Source organism: Gossypium arboreum, chromosome 13 (assembly GCF_025698485.1).
Source record: "Gossypium arboreum isolate Shixiya-1 chromosome 13, ASM2569848v2, whole genome shotgun sequence".
NCBI classification, from domain to species: domain Eukaryota; kingdom Viridiplantae; phylum Streptophyta; class Magnoliopsida; order Malvales; family Malvaceae; genus Gossypium; species Gossypium arboreum.
In genome coordinates this window covers 96,059,163-96,065,391 of record NC_069082.1, presented here as the reverse complement: position 1 = coordinate 96,065,391, position 6,229 = coordinate 96,059,163, and the positions used below count along the sequence as shown (strand labels likewise).

General features: G+C 34.6%; 1 non-coding gene across 1 annotated transcript; it reads left to right on the top strand.

The window, feature by feature from the left end:
- Window positions 1-446: 446 nt before the first annotated feature.
- On the top strand, window positions 447-552 carry LOC128287022 (small nucleolar RNA R71). Its single transcript, XR_008277722.1, has one exon. It is a non-coding gene; the product is annotated as a small nucleolar RNA R71 (small nucleolar RNA).
- Window positions 553-6,229: the final 5,677 nt, after the last annotated feature.

Here is a 6,229-nt window from a genome sequence, read left to right as displayed (position 1 = left end):
GATGGTTCCTCCAACCTGGATTATAAGTGTTAATATATGGGTTATTTTGGGATCTAGAGTTATTGTTACCCATATATTGGACTTGTTCCTCCTCGATGCTAGGGTTGAAGGGTTGATACTCTGTGCATGCTCCTCTTCCATTTGTCTCGCACCTCATTACTAGATGTACCTGAGTAGAACCAAGTAAACCATCAGTCTTTTTATTCAGAAGTTCTACCTGGTTTGACAATATCGTAACTGAATCAACATTATAAACGCATGCTGTTTTAGTTGGCTTAGTTCTCATGACTTGCCACTGATAGTTATTCAGTGACATCTCTTCAATAAATTCGTAAGCCTCTTCAGGTGTTTTTTTGTTGATAGTTCCCTCGACTACTGCATCAATCATTTGCCTAGTCGACAGCTTCAGGCCATTATAGAATGTTTGAACCTGTAGCCAAAGCGGTAACCCATGGTGAGGGCACCTTTTCAGTAAGTCCTTGTATATCTCCTATGCATCGTAAAGAGTTTCTAAGTCCATCTGCACAAACAAAGAGATATCATTACGTTATTTGGCCGTTTTAGTAGGTGAAAAATATTTTAATAGAATTTTTCAGTCATTTGTTCCCAAGTAGTAACTGACCCTCATGGTAACAAGTTCAACCACTATTTAGCTTTGTTCCTTAATGAAAAAGGGAATAACCGAAGACGACTGGCATCGTCAGAAATGCCATTAATTTTAAATGTATCGTAGAATTCTAGGAAATTTGCCAAGTGGGTGTTTGGATCCTCATCCTGGAAACCATCAAACTGAACAAATTGCTGGATCATTTGAATAATGTTAGGCTTTAGTTCAAAATTATTTGCAGCAATAGCAGGCTTAACTATACTTAACTCAGTTCCTGTTAAATTAGGTTTAGCATAATCATACATAGTACGAGGAGCAGGATTCCGATTTGCTAGTTCAGCGGCTATCGCAGGAGGTAGCTGATTGTTTTGGTTTTCAGCCATCTCCTCAGTTAGGGTTTGACTATCATCCTCTTGCTCGTTCTCTGTGTATCTTAAGCTTCTCCTTATTTCTCTTTGGTTTCTGCGAACTATGCGATCAATTTTTTCGTTAAAAAGTAGTGGTCCTGATGGGTTTCTTCTAGTCATAAACTATAAAAACCTGCCAAGAGAAACAAAAAAGTAAATTAATAAATAAAAATAAAATAGAATTAAATTGAAGAAAAATAAATGGCTAAAGTAATAAAAATTGAGTGTTCCCAATATCTTAGTTCCCCGGCAACTGCGCCAAAAACTTGATCGCAATTTCTGTGTGGCAGGTTTTAAATATTTATAAAGAATCGTCATTGAAACTAACTATTATCACGATGTAGGCAAGTGTACCTATCAAACAGTAGTATAGTTTTAGCAAGACCAGATTGTTGAACCCAAAGGAACTAAAAGAACTAGTAATGATTGTCTTTTTATTATCTAGCCTACGAATAAGGGGGTTTTATTTTAACTAACTAATTATCTAAACTAAGAATTCACAGAAAATAGAATTGGGGGATTACTTTTTGAAAACGATTGAATTAAGATAATACCTAAGGATGAATCCACCTAGACTTCACTTGTTATTCTTACTCCGAATTAGACGATTTATTCATTTAACTTGTCCCATAGAGATCCCTAAGTTATGTTATTATCCCTATTCAGGACTAATAATGTCTAATCCCTAGATTGAATAATTGAGACTTTTCTCTAATTAACACCCTAGGGTTGCATTAACTCGATCTATGGATCCCCTTATTAGGTTTCACCCTAATTTGGCAAAATCTTGTCACCCTATGTCTAGGCGCGCAATCAACTCCGCTTAATTATGACAAATGTACTCTTAGACAAGGTCTACTCCTCCTCTGAATAAGAGTTTATCTTGAATCAATATCCTGGGATATCAAAACAAGAATTAAGAATACATAATTAAAAACAAGTTAAATATTTATCATACAATTTAGAAAATAATAACAAGATTCATCTTAGGTTTCATTCCTCTTTGGTATTTAGGGGATTTAGTTCATAACTAAAAAGGAAAAAATCTTAGAAGAATAATGAATACAAAACATAAAGAAAACCCAAAACTCGTGAAGGGAAATTGAGGGGAGATCTTTAGTCTTAATGGTGAATCCGGCTTCTGAGATGGATCAATCGGCTTTCCTTGAGCAGTTCCCTGCCTCCTTCTACGTGTGTCCCCTTTCCTTTTCCTTTAGAGCGTATTTATAGGCTTTAGAATGCCTGAAAGCCCTCAAAATTAGCCTTTTCCGAATTGGACTCAACTTGGGCTCGACAGGGACACGCCCGTGTGACACGCTCGTGTGCGATTACTTCAGGCCGTGGTCAAGCCTGTTAACTAGGCATGGGCATGTGGTCTACCCGTGTGAGTCGTGCTTCAATTCTGCCAAATTGACACGGCCGTGTGGTCTGCCTGTGTGAAGAAGTCCAGGCCGTGTTGATTTCGTACTTTGGCTCATTTTCTCCGTTTTTTGCTCGTCTCTCGTTCCTTTCGCTCTCCTATGCTCACCTAAGTATAAAACATGTAATTAAGGCATTAGGAGCATCGAATTCACCAATTCTAATGAAAAATCATCCATAAAATGCGTTAAGCATGGGGTAAAAATATGTATAAATTACGGTTTATCATCCATCATTCCAAATTTTTGGCACCATTGTCGGGGACTGTTTTAAAAGACATTATTTGTGAAATTGTTAATTTTGCATTTTGGTCTATTTTTTCTGTTAAGTTTTAATTCCATTTTTTTATGTTTGTTTCGAGTATTTATGAGTATTGATCAAATTATTGACTTACTCCCTGTAGACCCGAAAATTAGAAGGACTTTAGAGAAGACAAGTGACCAAAGAAGGACCGAAGATATGGATTTCAAAAATCTAGGAGGAACATTCGCTTATAATACTCACAATCCGATCATTCTTGCTGATGATAGGAACTGTGCCATTCAACAATATGCCATTCCTCTATTCAGTGAGCTCAATCCAAGTATTAGGTGACCCGAAATCGAGGCACAACATTTCGATTGTTCAGACAAAGTTAGAGGTAAGGTCAAAATTCAATTACAAATGATCCTTCAAAATACCTACAACAACACAAGTATATAAAGAGTTACATTTTTCAATTGTTTAGAACCTTGTCTTCTTTCTTGTAGATGTCATGATTTTCCATGGATATCTACTGTCACACAGTGCACACTTCACCTTATATTTTTTTGGCTCATGACTTAGTAACGTGGAAATTGACCCCATGCTTTATGCTGTACCACTTTACTATAGAAGCAACTCCATATTTGGAGGAAAACTCCATTCCAACTTGTAAATCATTGATATTTGTAAAATAACTCCCATAGCCTTGTCTTTTATGAGGAAGTTTTGGAAATTCTAACCCATCTTTAGCATCATGGTTAACGTTAACCATATGGGGCAGAAGTACATATGCTCTAAAATCTACTTGTGTTCCCCCAGCATTGTGCAGACCTTTGTTGTTAGAACCACTTCCTTCTGGTTTAGTACGAATGTCCTTTGATGTAGAAAATAATGCAAATTTTGAAACATCCCAACCGAACTTTCGAATTGAATTATCATCAGTTTCAACATTCTTTTCGTTCTTATCAACTTTACATTAAAACCAATATTACTTGGGGATTACCCACCTATGCAACTTGATGGAATACTCGCATAAGTGTTTCTAACATAGAACTTTGGTGTTCTAAAGTTGAAATCAAAAGCACTCACAAAATGTCTTTGTAACAGTTAGATTTTGGGTCTAGTCGGAATAGTGTTTTGGGACCAAAAATTCGATGTAGAAAAATTTATTTTTCTTATATTTTTATGGTCTACAATTTCATGGAATGATTTTGTGAAAATTTCGTTCAAAAATTTTGACATTTGAGCACTCAATTTGGTCAAAAGGACTAAATTGTAATAAGTGCAAAATGTGAGTTCTATAGGTAAAAGTGTTTAATTGTCATGAAATTTTAAATTGGAGGTCCTTAAATGGTAATTAGACCATTGGTTAAGTTGGTGGACAGAAATGGACATGGTTAGGCATGTTTCTCAAGTTTTTCATTAAGGGCATTTTAGTAATTTGGAAATTAACTGAATTAAAAAGCCAAAATAAAAACCAATTTTTGTCCATATTCCTCCCATGGCTGAAATTCACAAGAGGAAACCATAGCTAGGGTTCCAAGCTCGATCGTAAGTCCGTTCTAGCCCCGTTTTTAATGATTTTTATGTTTTTGAAATCCTTGTAACATGGTCTACCTATTTCTAGCACTAATTTGAGGAATGATTGAGGTCTAAGGTTTGAACCATGTTAGAAATTTGTGTATTTTTATGTTTAATGATAGAAAAAATACATGTTAGTTGTTAGATAAATGACTTTTGCTAAGTGATTTTTGATGAAAATGCCTAAAAGGACCTATTTATAAGAAGTTGTAAAATTGATATTAAAATGTGAATAAAAGAAAAATGTGGGCTGCTATAAGCTTGTATGAGGTGCGCTAGGCATGGGTATTGAAGAAATTGAGTACATTTCAATTTACGAGCCTAGGGACCAAAATGTAAAAATGTCAAACTTTAGGGACAAAAGTGTAATTTTTTCCATAATGTGATTTTGGGCTGATTTGAATAGTATAATGATTAAATAAGTTAAATGTGATATTATAGATCAAGAAAAATGAGGTTCGAAACTAGAATGGGCGAATAACAAGTATTTAAAGGTTAGGTCCTTTCGTCATTTTTATGCCGAGGTAAGTTCGTATGTTTAATAAGCATTAAATTATATATGTATAAATGCTTAATTGATATAATTGTGGTAAATGCTAAATTATTGAAATGAAATGTGAATGCTATTGAGTACGATACTACGAAAATGACCGATAGAGATTCGATACAGCAAAAGTCCTAGTTGAACCTTAGTAATAGATATGATACAAATGTCATGACTTTAGGGCTACTGAGATTACTTGTAAGACCATAGCTGGGATATGGCATCGATATGAGACTTCGTGTAAGACCATAGTTGGGCTATTGGCATCGATACGAGATTACATGTAAGACCATATCTGGGTTATGGCATTGGTACGATACTGTGTGTACGAGATTCTCGACTATACTGTAGTATTCCAAGTGGTTCAATGGGTAATTTAATGGGCATGTCAAAGAAGAGAAAGAGCATGTAAGTATTATTAAAAGTTTAAAAGCATTGACTTCATGAAATTGTGAGTTCGTGATTTCCACGAGAATGATTTTGTGAAAACCTTGTGATTATTGGTCTATACTTGTGATGTATGAAATTCATGATAAATTCGGTTGAAGATCATGTGATTGGCTTTCGGGCCAAATTGAGTTGTGAATAGCCTATTTTATTCACTTAAATTGCGATTTATTAGATATGGGAATAAGGAAAGGTTAGCATAATTGCCTATTAAAATGGTTAAGAAAGTACTGGAAGATAAAAGTTTAGGTAATTGAAAGATATTAAGATATATGCTTGGAAATATGAGTACACATAATAAATGTTCATGTTTACTATGAGGTTTGAAATGATTTGTTAATTGTTGTAATATTTTACAAAAGAGAGATTACAGTTGTTAGGATAATGCCAAAATATGTTAAATTATGCTTATAAGTTGATAGAGTAAACATAGTGATTGAATAAAGTTATAACTATAAGATTCATAGTAATTTTGTATTATCTTATGTTTAAATTATTAGACCGGATAAAAGTTTGGTAAGAGTTGGTTATTATTTTTGTACGGACTTACTAAGCTATATAGCTTACCCCTTTTTCTTTCCCTTATTTTACAATACCGTCAAGCTAGCTCGGGTTAGAGATCGCCAGAGATCCTATCACACTATCAAACTATCATTTTGGGCATTGATGAATCTAAGTATTTCGAGTTATGGCATGTATAGTGTAACAGCCCGATTTTGGACTTACTCGAAACAGTGGTTTCGGGACCACAAATCTGAGGCTGAGAAACTATTTTTGTTATTATTTTGGTGCCATAGTATGATTATGTGGGTGTATGAAAAATTCGGTGGATTAATTTTAGAGTTTGTGAGCCTAATTGCGAAAAAAGACTAAATTGCATAAAGGGCAAAAGTTTTGTTTTACTAGCCAAAGTTGTTAAATAGCTAGAGAACCAAAATTTGGGGTCTTTAAAGTGTTAAATTTAGCCCTTTAGAAGCTGAT